We start from the raw sequence: 15,736 nt of genomic DNA on the forward strand, positions 1-15,736 counted from the left end.
CACTTTTTATAAGGTTATAAACGCCACCCGCCCAACCAGTCCTGAAGAAGCAAGTATAGCTTGCGAAACGCGTTGACGTTTTTGCATGGAGCACCTTAGCCACGTTCCTGTGATCCACGATGACATTTGATTCCACTGTTGGATCTCACTACACTCCATGATACGCTGCGGCCCTTTTCCTCCATACAATGTGATTGACTTCCTGTAGATGGAGGGTGTCCTTTTAACCGCTTGCCAACCACCACACAAACGTATACGTCGAAAGAATGGCGCGGCTGGGCAAATGGGTATATATATATACGTCCCCTTTAATTTGCCGCCGTGTGGTCGCGCGCACGCCACTGGTGGCGCGCTCGCGTTCCTGTCGCCAGCTCGGTGACCTTGCCCACGGGACCAGCGGACTCGATGCCCACCGGTGTCCCGCGATCGGGTCACAGAGCTGAAGAACGGGGAGATGTCAGTGTAGACACAACGGGCTAGATTCAGGTAGCAGTTACGGCGGGCGTATCTCCAGATACGCCGCCGTAATTTCAAACCTGCGCCGGCGTATCTTTACGCCGATTCTCCAAGGCAGATACGTTGAAAAATAGTGTGCAGGTGAGGAGGAGACTATGGACCATTTTCTGCTTCGTTGTCCTTTTAACATAGAAGTGTACAAACAGGTGGGGCGGGCGCTCGGTGTTCCTTTCCTCTCCAGGCTGGGTTATGCCGAGTAGGGTGACCACATTTCCAAACTGCCATTCAGGGACACCCCCCCCCCCCCATTTTTTGCAGATTTTTGGGGCAGGGGCGTATGAAATCAGCGGGCCCATGTGCGAGATCAAAAGTGGGCCCTAGGCATCAAGAAAAACAACTGAGTGGTCCGGGCACAGAGTAGTCAGAGGGGCAGTGGGATGGATAGAGGCACACCTCCCAACTTTCTGAGATGGGAATGAAGGACACCTATTAGCAAAAATATGTAGGAGAATTATAAACAAAGAAAAACTGGTTAAACCCACAGGTGCTTTTTTACCACTACTATTCTCTTATATTGGCTCCTTGAGGGACACACAAGGAGGAAAGAGGAACAGAGGGGCAGAGGGACAATGCTCTAAATGAGGGACAGTTCCTCCAAATCAGGAACAGCACAGGAGGGGGGGGGATGAAGAACAGCACAGGGTGGGACCAGAGGACAGCACAGGAGGGGGGGGACTGAAGAACAGCACAGGTGGGGGACTGAAGAACAGCACGGGTGGGGGACTGAAGAACAGCACGGGTGGGGGACTGGAGAACAGCACGGGTGGGGGACTGGAGAACAGCACGGGTGGGGGACGGGAGAACAGCACGGGTGGGGGACTGGAGAACAGCACGGGTGGGGGACTGGAGAACAGCACGGGTGGGGGACTGGAGAACAGCACGGGTGGGGGACTGGAGAACAGCACGGGTGGGGGACTGGAGAACAGCACGGGTGGGGGACTGGAGAACAGCACGGGTGGGGGACTGGAGAACAGCACGGGTGGGGGACTGGAGAACAGCACGGGTGGGGGACTGGAGAACAGCACGGGTGGGGGACTGGAGAACAGCACGGGTGGGGGACTGGAGAACAGCACGGGTGGGGGACTGGAGAACAGCACGGGTGGGGGACTGGAGAACAGCACGGGTGGGGGACTGGAGAACAGCACGGGTGGGGGACTGGAGAACAGCACGGGTGGGGGACTGGAGAACAGCACGGGTGGGGGACTGGAGAACAGCACGGGTGGGGGACTGGAGAACAGCACGGGTGGGGGACTGGAGAACAGCACGGGTGGGGGACTGGAGAACAGCACGGGTGGGGGACTGGAGAACAGCACGGGTGGGGGACTGGAGAACAGCACAGGTGGGGGACTGGAGAACAGCACGGGTGGGGGACTGGAGAACAGCACAGGCGGGGGACTGGAGAACAGCACGGGTGGGGGACTGGAGAACAGCACAGGTGGGGGACTGGAGAACAGCACGGGTGGGGGACTGGAGAACAGCACAGGTGGGGGACTGGAGAACAGCACAAGTGGGGGACTGGAGAACAGCACAGGAGGGGGGGGGGACTGAAGAACAGCACAGGTGGGACCAGAGGACAGCACAGGAGGGGGGACTGAAGAACAGCACATGATGGGGGACTGGAGAACAGCACAGGTGGGACCAGAGGACAGCAGGGGGTTGGCGAATGGGGGGTGAGGTGGGAGAGAGCAGAGAAGTTACTGGGGAAGATCAGCCAGGAGAGTGTTGAGGGACCTGTGGGCAGCAGAAGGAAACTGGATAGGAGGAACTGATGCCCCCCATGTTCTTCTTGCAGCCACTGAATGCCCGCTTTTCCTCCTTTATTTCCTGCAGGCATTCAGTGGCTGCAAGAAGAACATGGGGGGCATCAGTTCCTCTATATGCCGCCCCTCCTATCCAGGTTTAGAGGGAAGCTGCATGGACCCCCTGGAGTATGAGGCTGGGTTGCAATGGCGCCCCCTGTAGTTACACCGCTGCAGTGGAGTAACTAAAACATTTCTGGCAGTTTGAAGGAGCAATGAATGGAATGCTGGCAGGATTCTGAGGTTGTGATAGTTGCTGATGAGCCACTCCTGAGAGGATTGCTTGGTATACAGAGGGGGTAACAAGACTAGTAGGTGAAAAGGTGGCAGAACATGAAAGGCTGAGAGTGAAGGAGGGAGGGGGGGGGCAGTGAGAGGCAAACAAGTAGTGGGAGAGAAGAGACATTGAGCAGCTGGACAGGACTGGCTGTGAGGAGTTATCATGTGTGCAGGAAACATCTTCAGCTCTGAGGGGTTCATGCTGGGACCTGTAGTTCTTCACTTTTGGGGGGAGTCACATCCCCAAAAGTGAAGGATTACAAGTCCCAGCATGAACCCTGCCCTGATATCTAAGGATGTTTCCTCCTTCCATCCAGGGTGTCATGTGTCAGTGTCCCCTCCTGCCGACCCTTATCTGCCTTATCTTACTCAGCCTGGAGCAAGCCTCTGCGTGTCCTGTGCAGACACTCCAGCTTCTTACAAGTGCTGAACTCTGACTGCTGAGGGAGAGCCGACAGGATTATAACACGGATGGATCTGCTGGTCAGTGCTTTGCAATGTTACTTGCCTTAGTTTCTACACTGCAGTCTGTCTCACAGTCCGATGTTTCTTCTGCATGCCTTTGCCTGGCTGGACTCCAGAACATACACGAGGAGGTGGGTGGAGCTGAACAGAAGGCGCGGAGGAGGAAGTTAAACTCTCCTCCGCTGTGATAGGTCTCTGCCTCTCTCCTACTCTGACGTCACTGGTTGCTACACGCCAAGCGGGAGGCAGCCAGGTAGCAACCAGTTTGGGCACTGAGCCAGTGGTGGTGAATAGGGGTCTCACTCTCTGTCAGCTAGGGGTCCACCACAGGCTGAGACAGAGAGGATGTATGCAAAGGCTATTTTAGGGGGCATTAGATCTGCCCAGGCCAATTCCGGGACTCTGTATTGTCCCGTAATGAGGGTGTCCGGGACACGGGACACAAGCATTAATTAAGGGACAGTCCCGGGCAATCCGGGACACGTGGTCACCCTAATGCCGAGTGGGTGTACGGAGCATTCAGTACCGGTGGAGGTTTTTGTTTGGATACACTTTTTTTAGTTAGCCTAGTGGTCCGTTATTTCACCTGGAACGCACGGTGTCAGGTCAGCATTCGGCAAAAAATCCTTCCTGTTGAGGTGGTGGTGTATGACATTGTGCATGAGGTGGGGAAGATTCGGGGGCTTGAGAGAGACAAGCGGGGTCAGGGGGCTTGGCTGAAGGCGTGGAGGGGTTTCAAGCCTCCCTGACTGCCAGGAGTCTCTTTCCCGGGTGTGGCTGTCTGTCTCTTATCACCCTAGATTATTATTTTTGATACATTTTTGATAAATGGCTGCGTACATAGGTGACGGGTTGTGCCTCTTAGGCCCTCTCTGCTGCTTTGTGTAAATAGTTGTGTAGTAATGTTTTGGTAGTGGTGTATAGTGTATATATTGTATATATTCTGAACCTGGATGTGTATTCCTTGGATTTATGTTTGAAGTTTTGTACTATAGTTTTGTTTTTTACTTTTGTATAAAATTGGTTGCTTGATTCTTTTCAATAAAAGATCAATAGTGCCTAATAATGAATGTGAATAATAATGGCGGTTTGTGTTTCGGATTTGCGCACTTTTCATCCTCTGAATGTTTTTCATAAATAATATAAATTTGTATCTTTAGAAGCTGCAGGACGAAGAAATATTAAATAAAAATTCAAATGTCTCTTTTTTTTTCTTTTCACAAACATCGGATGATGGAAATAACGGCGTTCTGACATTTTCCTTCCATTTTACCTCTTAAATGAATTCGGCGTTTTGTTACAAAGATGGTAATTTTCTTGACAAGTGATTTCTTAAAAAACATTTCTCCCGAAAGTCAATCCGACCAATCGCATCCCTCTCCACATTTTACAGAATAGAAGAAGAGTGTCCTGGAAAGGAGCTTCTGAGAGGAGCAGCCCGCTGCGCAATCGTTCATCCCACAATCATGGCGGAACGCGGGAGAAGATTGCTTCCCCTATGACGTGTTTCCCCGAAAATAAGCCCGTCAGAGGTGTAGTGGGGTGAGCGGGGTGTAGTGGGGTGAGCGGGGTGGAGCGGGGCGAGCGAGGTGTAGTGGGGTGAGCGGGGCGAGCGAGGTGTAGTGGGTTGAGCGGGGTGTAGTGGGGTGAGCGGGGTGGAGCGGGGTGAGTGGGGTGAGCGGGGCGAGCGAGGTGTAGTGGGGTGAGCGGGGCGAGCGAGGTGTAGTGGGGTGAGCGGGGCGAGCGAGGTGTAGTGGGGTGAGCGGGGCGAGCGAGGTGTAGTGGGGTGAGCGAGGTGGAGCGGGGTGAGTGGAGCGAGCGAGGTGTAGTGGGGCGAGCGAGGTGTAGTGGGGTGAGCGGGTGCGAGCGAGGTGTAGTGGGGTGAGCGGGGCGAGCGAGGTGTAGTGGGGTGAGCGAGGTGGAGCGGGGTGAGTGGGGCGAGCGAGGTGTAGTGGGGTGAGCGGGGTGTAGTGGAGGAGCGGGGTGAGTGGGGTGAGCGGAGCGAGTGAGGTGTAGTGGGGTGAGCGAGGCGAGTGAGGTGTAGTGGGGTGAGTGGGGCGAGCGAGGTGTAGTGGGGTGAGCGGGGCGAGCGAGGTGTAGTGGGGTGAGCGAGGTGGGGTGAGTGAGGCGAGCGAGGTGTAGTGGGGCGAGCGAGGTGTAGTGGGGTGAGCGGGGTGAGTGGGGGGAGCGAGGTGTAGTGGGGTGAGCGGGGTGAGTGGGGGGAGCGAGGTGTAGTGGGGCAAGCGAGGTGTAGTGGGGTGAGCGGGTGCGAGCGAGGTGTAGTGGGGTGAGCGGGGTGAGTGGGGTGAGCGAGGTGGAGCGGGGTGAGTGGGGTGAGTGGGGCGAGCGAGGTGTAGTGGGGTGAGCGGGTGCGAGCGAGGTGTAGTGGGGTGGAGCGGGGTGAGCGAGGTGGAGCGGGGTGGAGCGGGGTGAGTGGGGTGAGCGAGGTGGAGCGAGGTGTAGTGGGGCGAGTGAGGTGTAGTGGGGTGAGCGGGTGCGAGCGAGGTGTAGTGGGGTGAGCGGGGTGAGTGGGGCGAGCGAGGTGTAGTGGGGTGAGCGGGTGCGAGCGAGGTGTAGTGGGGTGAGCGAGGTGGAGCGGGGTGAGTGGGGTGAGTGGGGCGAGCGAGGTGTAGTGGGGTGAGCGAGGTGGAGCGGGGTGAGTGGGGTGAGTGGGGCGAGCGAGGTGTAGTGGGGTGAGCGGGTGCGAGCGAGGTGTAGTGGGGTGGAGCGGGGTGAGCGAGGTGGAGCGGGGTGGAGCGGGGTGAGTGGGGTGAGTGAGGTGAGCGAGGTGTAGTGGGATGAGTGGGGTGAGTGAGGTGAGCGAGGTGTAGTGGGGTGAGTGGGGTGAGTGAGGTGAGCGAGGTGTAGTGGGGTGAGCGGGGTGAGTGGGGTGAGTGAGGTGAGCGAGGTGTAGTGGGTTGAGTGGGGTGAGTGAGGTGAGCGAGGTGTAGTGGGGTGGAGCGGGGTGAGTGGGGTGAGCGAGGTGGAGCGGGGTGAGTGGGGTGAGTGGGGCGAGTGAGGTGTAGTGGGGTGAGCGGGGTGTAGTGGGGTGAGCGGGGTGAGTGGGGTGAGCGAGGTGGAGCGGGGTGAGTGGGGTGAGCGAGGTGGAGCGAGGTGTAGTGGGGCGAGTGAGGTGTAGTGGGGTGAGCGGGTGCGAGCGAGGTGTAGTGGGGTGAGCGGGGTGAGTGGGGCGAGCGAGGTGTAGTGGGGTGAGCGGGTGCGAGCGAGGTGTAGTGGGGTGAGCGAGGTGGAGCGGGGTGAGTGGGGTGAGTGGGGCGAGCGAGGTGTAGTGGGGTGAGCGGGTGCGAGCGAGGTGTAGTGGGGTGAGCGAGGTGTAGTGGGGTGAGCGAGGTGTAGTGGGGTGAGCGGGGTGAGTGGGGTGAGTGAGGTGAGCGAGGTGGAGCGGGGTGAGTGGGGTGAGCGAGGTGGAGCGAGGTGTAGTGGGGCGAGTGAGGTGTAGTGGGGTGAGCGGGTGCGAGCGAGGAGTAGTGGGGTGAGCGGGGTGAGTGGGGCGAGCGAGGTGTAGTGGGGTGAGCGGGTGCGAGCGAGGTGTAGTGGGGTGAGCGAGGTGGAGCGGGGTGAGTGGGGTGAGTGGGGCGAGCGAGGTGTAGTGGGGTGAGCGAGGTGGAGCGGGGTGAGTGGGGTGAGTGGGGCGAGCGAGGTGTAGTGGGGTGAGCGGGTGCGAGCGAGGTGTAGTGGGGTGGAGCGGGGTGAGCGAGGTGGAGCGGGGTGGAGCGGGGTGAGTGGGGTGAGTGAGGTGAGCGAGGTGTAGTGGGATGAGCGGGGTGAGTGGGGTGAGTGAGGTGAGCGAGGTGTAGTGGGGTGAGTGGGGTGAGTGAGGTGAGCGAGGTGTAGTGGGGTGAGCGGGGTGAGTGGGGTGAGTGAGGTGAGCGAGGTGTAGTGGGGTGAGTGGGGTGAGTGAGGTGAGCGAGGTGTAGTGGGGTGGAGCGGGGTGAGCGAGGTTGAGTGGGGTGAGTGAGGTGAGCGAGGTGTAGTGGGGTGGAGCGGGGTGAGTGGGGTGAGCGAGGTGGAGCGGGGTGAGTGGGGTGAGTGGGGCGAGTGAGGTGTAGTGGGGTGAGCGGGGTGTAGTGGGGTGAGCGGGGTGAGTGGGGTGAGCGAGGTGGAGCGGGGTGAGTGGGGTGAGCGAGGTGGAGCGAGGTGTAGTGGGGCGAGTGAGGTGTAGTGGGGTGAGCGGGTGCGAGCGAGGTGTAGTGGGGTGAGCGGGGTGAGTGGGGCGAGCGAGGTGTAGTGGGGTGAGCGGGTGCGAGCGAGGTGTAGTGGGGTGAGCGAGGTGGAGCGGGGTGAGTGGGGTGAGTGGGGCGAGCGAGGTGTAGTGGGGTGAGCGGGTGCAAGCGAGGTGTAGTGGGGTGAGCGAGGTGTAGTGGGGTGAGCGAGGTGTAGTGGGGTGAGCGGGGTGAGTGGGGTGAGTGAGGTGAGCGAGGTGTAGTGGGGTGAGTGGGGTGAGTGAGGTGAGCGAGGTGTAGTGGGGTGAGCGGGGTGAGTGGGGTGAGTGAGGTGAGCGAGGTGTAGTGGGGTGAGCGAAGTGTAGTGGGGTGGAGCGGGGTGAGCGAGGTTGAGTGGGGTGAGTGAGGTGAGCGAGGTGTAGTGGGGTGGAGCGGGGTGAGTGGGGTGAGCGAGGTGGAGCGGGGTGAGTGGGGTGAGTGGGGCGAGTGAGGTGTAGTGGGGTGAGCGGGGTGTAGTGGGGTGAGCGGGGTGAGTGGGGTGAGCGGAGCGAGAGAGGTGTAGTGGGGTGAGCGAGGCGAGTGAGGTGTAGTGGGGTGAGCGGGGTGAGTGGGGTGAGCGAGGTGTAGTGGGGTGGAGCGGGGTGAGTGGGGTGAGCGAGGTGTAGTGGGGTGGAGCGGGGTGAGTGGGGTGAGCGAGGTGGAGCGGGGTGAGTGGGGTGAGTGGGGCGAGTGAGGTGTAGTGGGGTGAGCGGGGTGTAGTGGGGTGAGCGGGGTGAGTGGGGTGAGCGGAGCGAGAGAGGTGTAGTGGGGTGAGCGAGGCGAGTGAGGTGTAGTGGGGTGAGCGGGGTGAGTGGGGTGAGCGAGGTGTAGTGGGGTGGAGCGGGGTGAGTGGGGTGAGCGAGGTGTAGTGGGGTGGAGCGGGGTGAGTGGGGTGAGCGGGGTGTAGTGGGGTGAGCGGGGTGAGCGGAGCGAGAGAGGTGTAGTGGGGTGAGCGAGGCGAGTGAGGTGTAGTGGGGTGAGTGGGGTGAGCGGAGCGAGAGAGGTGTAGTGGGGTGAGCGAGGCGAGTGAGGTGTAGTGGGGTGAGTGGGGTGAGCGGAGCGAGAGAGGTGTAGTGGGGTGAGCGAGGCGAGCGAGGTGTAGTGGGGTGAGCGGGGTGAGTGGGGTGAGCGGGGTGTAGTGGGGTGGAGCGGGGTGAGTGGGGTGAGCGAGGTGTAGTGGGGTGAGCGAGGCGAGCGAGGTGTAGTGGGGTGAGCGGGGTGAGCGGGGTGAGTGGGGTGAGCGGGGTGAGTGGGGTGAGCGGGGTGAGTGGGGTGAGCGGGGTGAGTCCGGACTGTAATGGATTCTGCCAGGGAAGCGGTTTGATGAGGTTTAATCTCCGCCAACAAAGTAACTGAAGCGCTGACCTTTAAAGCTCATATCACTCCGTGTCTTGTACTTATTTCTTTAAAGACGTCGGGATGATTTTCTTTTCTGTGCCAAACACTTTGAAACTCGAGGTAAGGTCGGGGGGGGGGGGGGCGCACTCAGCCAACTCCCGCCGCACTCAACCAATTTTTTTTAAATAGTAGTGACGGCGATCTGCGTTTTTTTGCGGGACTGCAACACTGCGGCGGACACTTTTGACACATTTTTGGGACCATTGTCGTTTATACAGCTATAAAAATGCACTGATTACTGTGTAAATGTCGCTGGCAGGGAAGGGGTTAACACTAGTGGTGATCAAGGAGTTAAATGTGTTCCCTGGGAGGTGTTTTCTAACTGTGGAGGGGACTGACTGGGAGTACAGAGAGATCGCTGCCAGAACAGGGATCTGTTTGTTTACATTGACAGATCCCCCTTCAGGCTCGCTGTGGAGAGATCGCGGGTGGCCGGCGGACATCGTGGCTGCTGGCCACACGCATCAGCTTCCCCGCCGTGCAGCAATGCACTTTTTATAAGGTTATAAACGCCACCCGCCCAACCAGTCCTGAAGAAGCAAGTATAGCTTGCGAAACGCGTTGACGTTTTTGCATGGAGCACCTTAGCCACGTTCCTGTGATCCACGATGACATTTGATTCCACTGTTGGATCTTACTACACTCCATGATACGCTGCGGCCCTTTTCCTCCATACAATGTGATTGACTTCCTGTAGATGGAGGGTGTCCTTTTAACCGCTTGCCAACCACCACACAAACGTATACGTCGACAGAATGGCGCGGCTGGGCAAATGGGTATATATATATACGTCCCCTTTAATTTGCCGCCGTGTGGTCGCGCGCACGCCACCGGTGGCGCGCTCGCGTTCCTGTCGCCAGCTCGGTGACCTTGCCCACGGGACCAGCGGACTCGATGCCCACCGGTGTCCCGCGATCGGGTCACAGAGCTGAAGAACGGGGAGATGTCAGTGTAAACACAACGGGCTAGATTCAGGTAGCAGTTACGGCGGGCGTATCTCCAGATACGCCGCCGTAATTTCAAACCTGCGCCGGCGTATCTTTACGCCGATTCTCCAAGGCAGATACGTTGAAAAATAGGCTTCCTCCGCCGACGTAACTTGAATTACGGCGGCGTATAATTGTGTGCATTTTTGCGCTGCCCGCTAGAGGCGCTTCCGTTGTTTTCGGCGTAGAATATGCAAATGACCTAGATACGCCGATTCACAAACGTACGTGCGCCCGGCACAATTTTTTTACGCCGTTTACGTTAGGCTTTTCCGGCGTTAAGGTTACTCCTGCTATTAGGAGGCGCAGCCAATGTTAAGTATGGACATCGTTCCCGCTTCGAAATTTGAATTTTTTACGTCGTTTGCGTAAGTCGTTCGCGAATAGGGCTGGACGTAATTTACGTTCACGTCGAAACCAATACGTTGTTGCGGCGTACTTGGGAGCAATGCACACTGGGATATGTACACGGACGGCGCATGCGCCGTTCATACAAAACGTCAATCATATCGGGTCATCATAGATTAACATAAAACACGCCCCCCCTTGCACATTTGAATTTGGCGCGCTTACGCCGGCCCCATTTACGCTACGCCGCCGCAACTTACGGAGCAAGTGCTTTGTGAATACTGCACTTGCTCCTGTAAGTTGCGGCGGCGTAGCGTAAATGGGGCCGGCGTAAGCCCGCGTAATTCAAATGTGGAAGGGGGGCGTGTTTTATGTTAATCTATGATGACGCTGCGCTGCCGTAACTATGCGCGCCCCTGCCGGAATCTAGCCCAACATCTCCCTGTTCTTCCTAGTGACATGTCACTGATCGTCTGTTCCCTCTCATCGGGAGCAGCGATCAGTGACGTGTCACTTGTAGCCACGCCCCCTAACAGTTAGAATCACTCCCTAGGACACACGTAACCCCTTCCCCGCCCCCTACAGGTTAACCCCTTCACTGCCAGTGTCATTTACACAGTAATCAGTGCATTTGTATAGCACTGATCGCTGTATAAATGCGAATGGTCCCAAAAATGTGTCAAAAGTGTCCAATGTGTCCACCACAATGTCGCAGTCACAATAAAAATCGCTGATCGCCGCCATTACTAGTAAAAAATTAAAATATTAATAAAAATGCAATAAAACTATCTCCCTGTTTTGTAAACGCTACAACTTTTGTGCAAACAAATCAATAAACACTTATTGCGATTTATTTTACGAAAAATAGGTAGAAGAATACGTATCGGCCTAAATTGAGGAAAAATATGTTTTTTTATATATTTTTGGGGATATTTATTATAGCAAAAAGTAAAAAATATTGCAATTATTTCTAACTTGTCGCTCTATTTTTGTTTATAGCGCAAAAAAAATAAAAACGCAGAGGTGATCAAATACCACCAAAAGAAATCTCTATTTGTGGGGAAAAAAGGACGCCAATTTTGTCTGGGAGCCACGTCGCACGACCGCGCAATTGTCAGTTAAAGCGACGCAGCGCCGAATCGCAAAAAGTGCTCTGGTCTTTGGCCAGCCAAATGGTCCGGGGCTTAAGTGGTTAATCCCTTTTTTGTTTTTCATGTTTTTTTTTGTATTTTACTGAATATGAAATAAAATTTGTTAATCTTTTTATACGAAGCGCCTCATTGCTCCGCCTACAAAGTCTGTTGTTGTCATTTCTAGGTGAGGAGGGTCTTCCTCTCTATTATTACTTTTCATTATTTTTATTTATTAAAGGGGTGGTTCACCCTAAAAACTACTTTTTCTTATTACACTGCCCCCCCACATTACAATACGATTAAGGCTATTATTATTTTTTTGATGCTGTACATACCTTTGTACAGCATATTCACCCGTGGCTTCTGGGTTGCGAGTCCCGCGGGAGTGGGCGTTCCTCACATGTCTGTGATTGACATTTGGACCAAAAACGAGCTCCCCCCCGTCGCGTAAGCCGCGTCACGGTTGGCGAAAGGAGCCGAACGGCGAGTCGGCGCTATACTGCGCATGCGCATCGCCGTTCGGCTCCTTTCGCCAACTGTGACGCGGCTTACGCGACGGGGGGGAGCTCGTTTTTGGTCCAAATGTCAATCACAGACATGTGAGGAACGCCCACTCCCGCGGGACTCGCAACCCAGAAGCCACGGGTGAATTAGCTGAACCAAGGTATGTACAGCATCAAAAAAATAATAAGAGCCTTAATCGTATTGTAATGTGGGGGGGCAGTGTAATAAGAAAAAGTAGTTTTTAGGGTGAACCACCCCTTTTAGGCTGGGTTCACACTACGATTTTCCCGTCCGTCAGCCGCATACGATTTATATGAAAAAACCGTATGCGGCTGAAACGGACGTAAACGTATGGAACCGCACATATGTGCGTTTTCCATTGACAATAATGTTAAAAAAAAACGTATGCGTTTGCCATACTGTTTAAAAAACGGACGCAAAACCGTGGTTGTACACGGTTTTGCGTACGTTTAAAAAACGTTTTGCCAGCAAATCGTAAGCACCCGGATGCATCTGAGTGCATACGATTTGCAATGCATTGTCTATGTATGCGTTTTCCCGTCCGGGCCTGTACGTTTTCAATACTGAAATCGTATGCGGCTGACGGACGGGAAAACCGTAGTGTGAACCCAGCCTAAGCGAGTTTCTTTTGTTGTATTGAAGGTTCGGGTTATCTCTGGTGTTTTATTATTATTTATTCAATCGTTTTTTTGTTGTTGTTTTTTTTTACTAATAAACGAATAAATAGAAACCAGAAAGAAGAAGATAAAGAGGATGAAAAAGCGGGAAAATGTAGCAATCAGAAATGTAACGGATGATATTTTTCTCTTCTGGCCAATAGGAAAAGCCCACAAAGCTCAAAAGTGTTTTTCACCGTTTGCCGACCAGCCGCCGCCATTATCCAGCAGGGCCAATTTTCAGCTTTCAGCGCTGTCGCTGTTTAAATGACAATTGCGCGGTCGTGCTACACTGTACCCAAACAGGATTTTTATCATTTTGTTCCCACAAATAGAGATTTCTTTCCGTGGTTTTTGATCACCTCTGCGTTTTTTTTTTTGCTAAACAAACAAAAAAAGTCAGAAAATTTGGAAAAAAAAAAATAGTTTTCCTTTTGTTTCTGTTATAAAATGTTGGTACTAAGTACATTTTCTCCTTCACTGATGGGCACTGATAAGGTGGCACCAATGAGGAAACACTGATGGGCACTGACAGGCGACACTGATGGGCACTGATAGGCGACACTGATATGCAGCACTGATGGGCATTGATAGGCGGCACTGATAAGGTGGCACCAATGAGGTGGCACTGATGGGCACTGTTAAAGTGGCACCAATGAGGTGGCACTGGTAGGCAGCACTGATATGCAGCACTGATGGGCATTGATAGACGGCACTGATGGGCACTCATGGGTGGCACTAGTGGGCTCTGATGGGCACTGATAGGCGACACTGGTGGGCACTGAAAGGCTTCACTCATGAGTACTAATGGGTGGCACTGATAGGCGGCACTGGTGGGCACTGCTAAGGTGGCACCAATGAGGTGGCACTGATGGGCACTAATGAGGTGGCACTGATGGGCACTGGTAGGCGGCAATGATATGCAGCACTGATGGGCATTGATAGGCGGCACTGATGGGCACTCATGGGTGGCGCTAGTGGGCTCTGATGGGCACTGATAGGCGACACTGGTGAGCACTGAAAGGCTTCACTCATGAGTACTTATGGGTGGCACTGATAGGCGGCACTGCTGGGCACTGGTATGTGGCACTGATGGGCACTGATAGATGGCACTGATAGGCATCCCTGGTTGCACTGGCAGGCATTGTGGATGGGCACAGATTGGCAGCTGCCTGGGCACTGATTGGCATTACCCCGGTGGTCCTGGACGGGCATCCGAGGGGGGGCTGCACTGATAAGTGAGGAAAAGCCGATCAACGGCTCTTCCTGTTTACATCGTGATCAGCCGTGATTGGACATGGCTGATCACGTGGTAAAGAGCCGTCTGTCGGACTGACGCGCCGTACCACCGATCGCTGCGATACGCACCCCCACAGGCGAGCAGCGGCTGTTATCCTGCTAGACGTCATATGATGCCCAGTCAGGATAACTGAACCACCGCCCGCCCGTCATTCTGCTGTAGGCCAGGCGGGAAGTGGTTATACTGCGGCAGGTCGGCTTGTTCTTGCGATTCGCCGTACCGAAACCCTACTGATCATCTGTGGGGGATCCTCAAACGGAAGGTGGAGGAGCGCAAGATCTCCAACATCCACCAGCTCCGTGATGTCGTCATGGGGGAGGGGAAGAGGACTCCGGTGGCAACCTGTGAAGCTCTGGTGACCTCCATGCCCAAGAGGGTTAAGGTAGGGTGACCACATATCTAAACTACCATTCAGGGACACCCCCCCCCTTCCCAAAAATTAGCTTGTGGTGTAACGAATCACAGCACAGTGATTGGACACAAGAGGCGGGATTTATAATTTCCCCAATCACAAGCAGGGGGCGGGGATTGTGTTCCTCCAGGCATTCCCGGCCAGGACAAGTACTGTCAGTGAGTAAAGCGTGATGTGGTGCCCCTTTTTTTGGGGGCATCAGATTGGCCCGGGGGGGGGGGGAGGGTAGGTGTGTCAGTTTCATTCCGGGACATGAATGTCCTGGAATGAATGTGCCCGGGACAGACCTGCAAAATGCGGAACTGTCCCGGGACAAGTGGTCACCCTAGGTTAAGGCCGTGTTGGAAAATAATGGCGGCCACACAAAATAATGTCACTTAGGGGTGTACTGACTTTTGTTGCCAGCGGTTTAGACATTAATGGCTGTGTGTTGAGTTATTTTGAGGGGACAGAAAATTTACACTGTTATACAAGCTGTACACTCACTACACAACATTGGGGTAGATTCAAAGAGGAATTGCGCCTGCGTAACCATAGTTACACAGCGCAATTGCTTACTTGCCCCGGCGTATCGAATGCTCCTGATTCAGGAACCTCGTTACGCCGACTGCAGCCTAAGAAATGACTGGCATAAGGCTCTTATGCCCTCATATCGTAGGCTGCATTCTTACGCAGGCCGCTAGGTGGCGTTCCCGTTGTGGTCAGCGTATAGTACGCAAATTGCATACTAACGCCAATTCACAACCCTACGCGAGCCCTGCGTACGCAGTTTACGTCGTTTGCGTACGTCGGTTTTTGCGTAAGGCTGCCCCTTCTATTAGCAGGGGCAGCCAATGCTACGTATACCGGTCGTTCCCGCGTCGCAAAATTTGAAATTTACGTCGTTTGCGTAAGTGAATGGTGAATGGCGCTGGACACCATTCACGTTCACTTTGAAGCAAATGACGTCCTTGCGACGTCATTTACCGCAATGCACGTCGGGAAAGTTTCCCGACGGAGCATGCGCACTATGCTCGGCGCGGGAACGCGCCTAATTTAAATGATCCACGCCCCCTACGGGATCATTTAAATTACGCGCCCTTACGCCGGGCATTTTTGAGGAGCGCCCACGCAAATTACGTGGCTACTGCTTCATGAATGAAGCGTAGCGCAGATAATTTGCGGGGGCGCAGGGCAAAAACGGGACGCTGCGCCTCCGTAAGGAGTGCGCAGCGGTACCTGAATCTACCCCAGTGTAGATACAAAGGCCCGGATTCAGATGCCAGTTACGACGGCGTATCTCCTGATACGCCGTTGTATCTCTGAGTTCCGACGGTCGTATCTATGCGCCTGATTCAGAGAATCAGTTACTCATAGATTTCCCTAAGATCCGACAGGTGTAAAGCCTCGTACACACGGCCGAGGAACTCGACGTGCCAAACACATCGAGTTCCTCGGCCAGTTCAGCCCTGAAGCCGCCGAGGAGCTCGGCGGGATGAGAGCTCCCATAGAACAACGAGGAAATAGAGAACATGTTCTCTATTTCCTCGTCGAGCTCCTCGTCGGCTTCCTCGGCCGAAAGTGTACACACGACCAGTTTCCTCGGCAGAATTCAGCCAGAAACTCGGTCGGAAGCTGAATTCTGCCGAGGAAACTGGTCGTGTGTACGGGGCCTGAGTCTCTTACACCGTCGTATCTTAGGCTGCATATTTACGCT

This window comes from Rana temporaria, chromosome 2, assembly GCF_905171775.1.
Source record: "Rana temporaria chromosome 2, aRanTem1.1, whole genome shotgun sequence".
Classification (NCBI taxonomy): domain Eukaryota; kingdom Metazoa; phylum Chordata; class Amphibia; order Anura; family Ranidae; genus Rana; species Rana temporaria.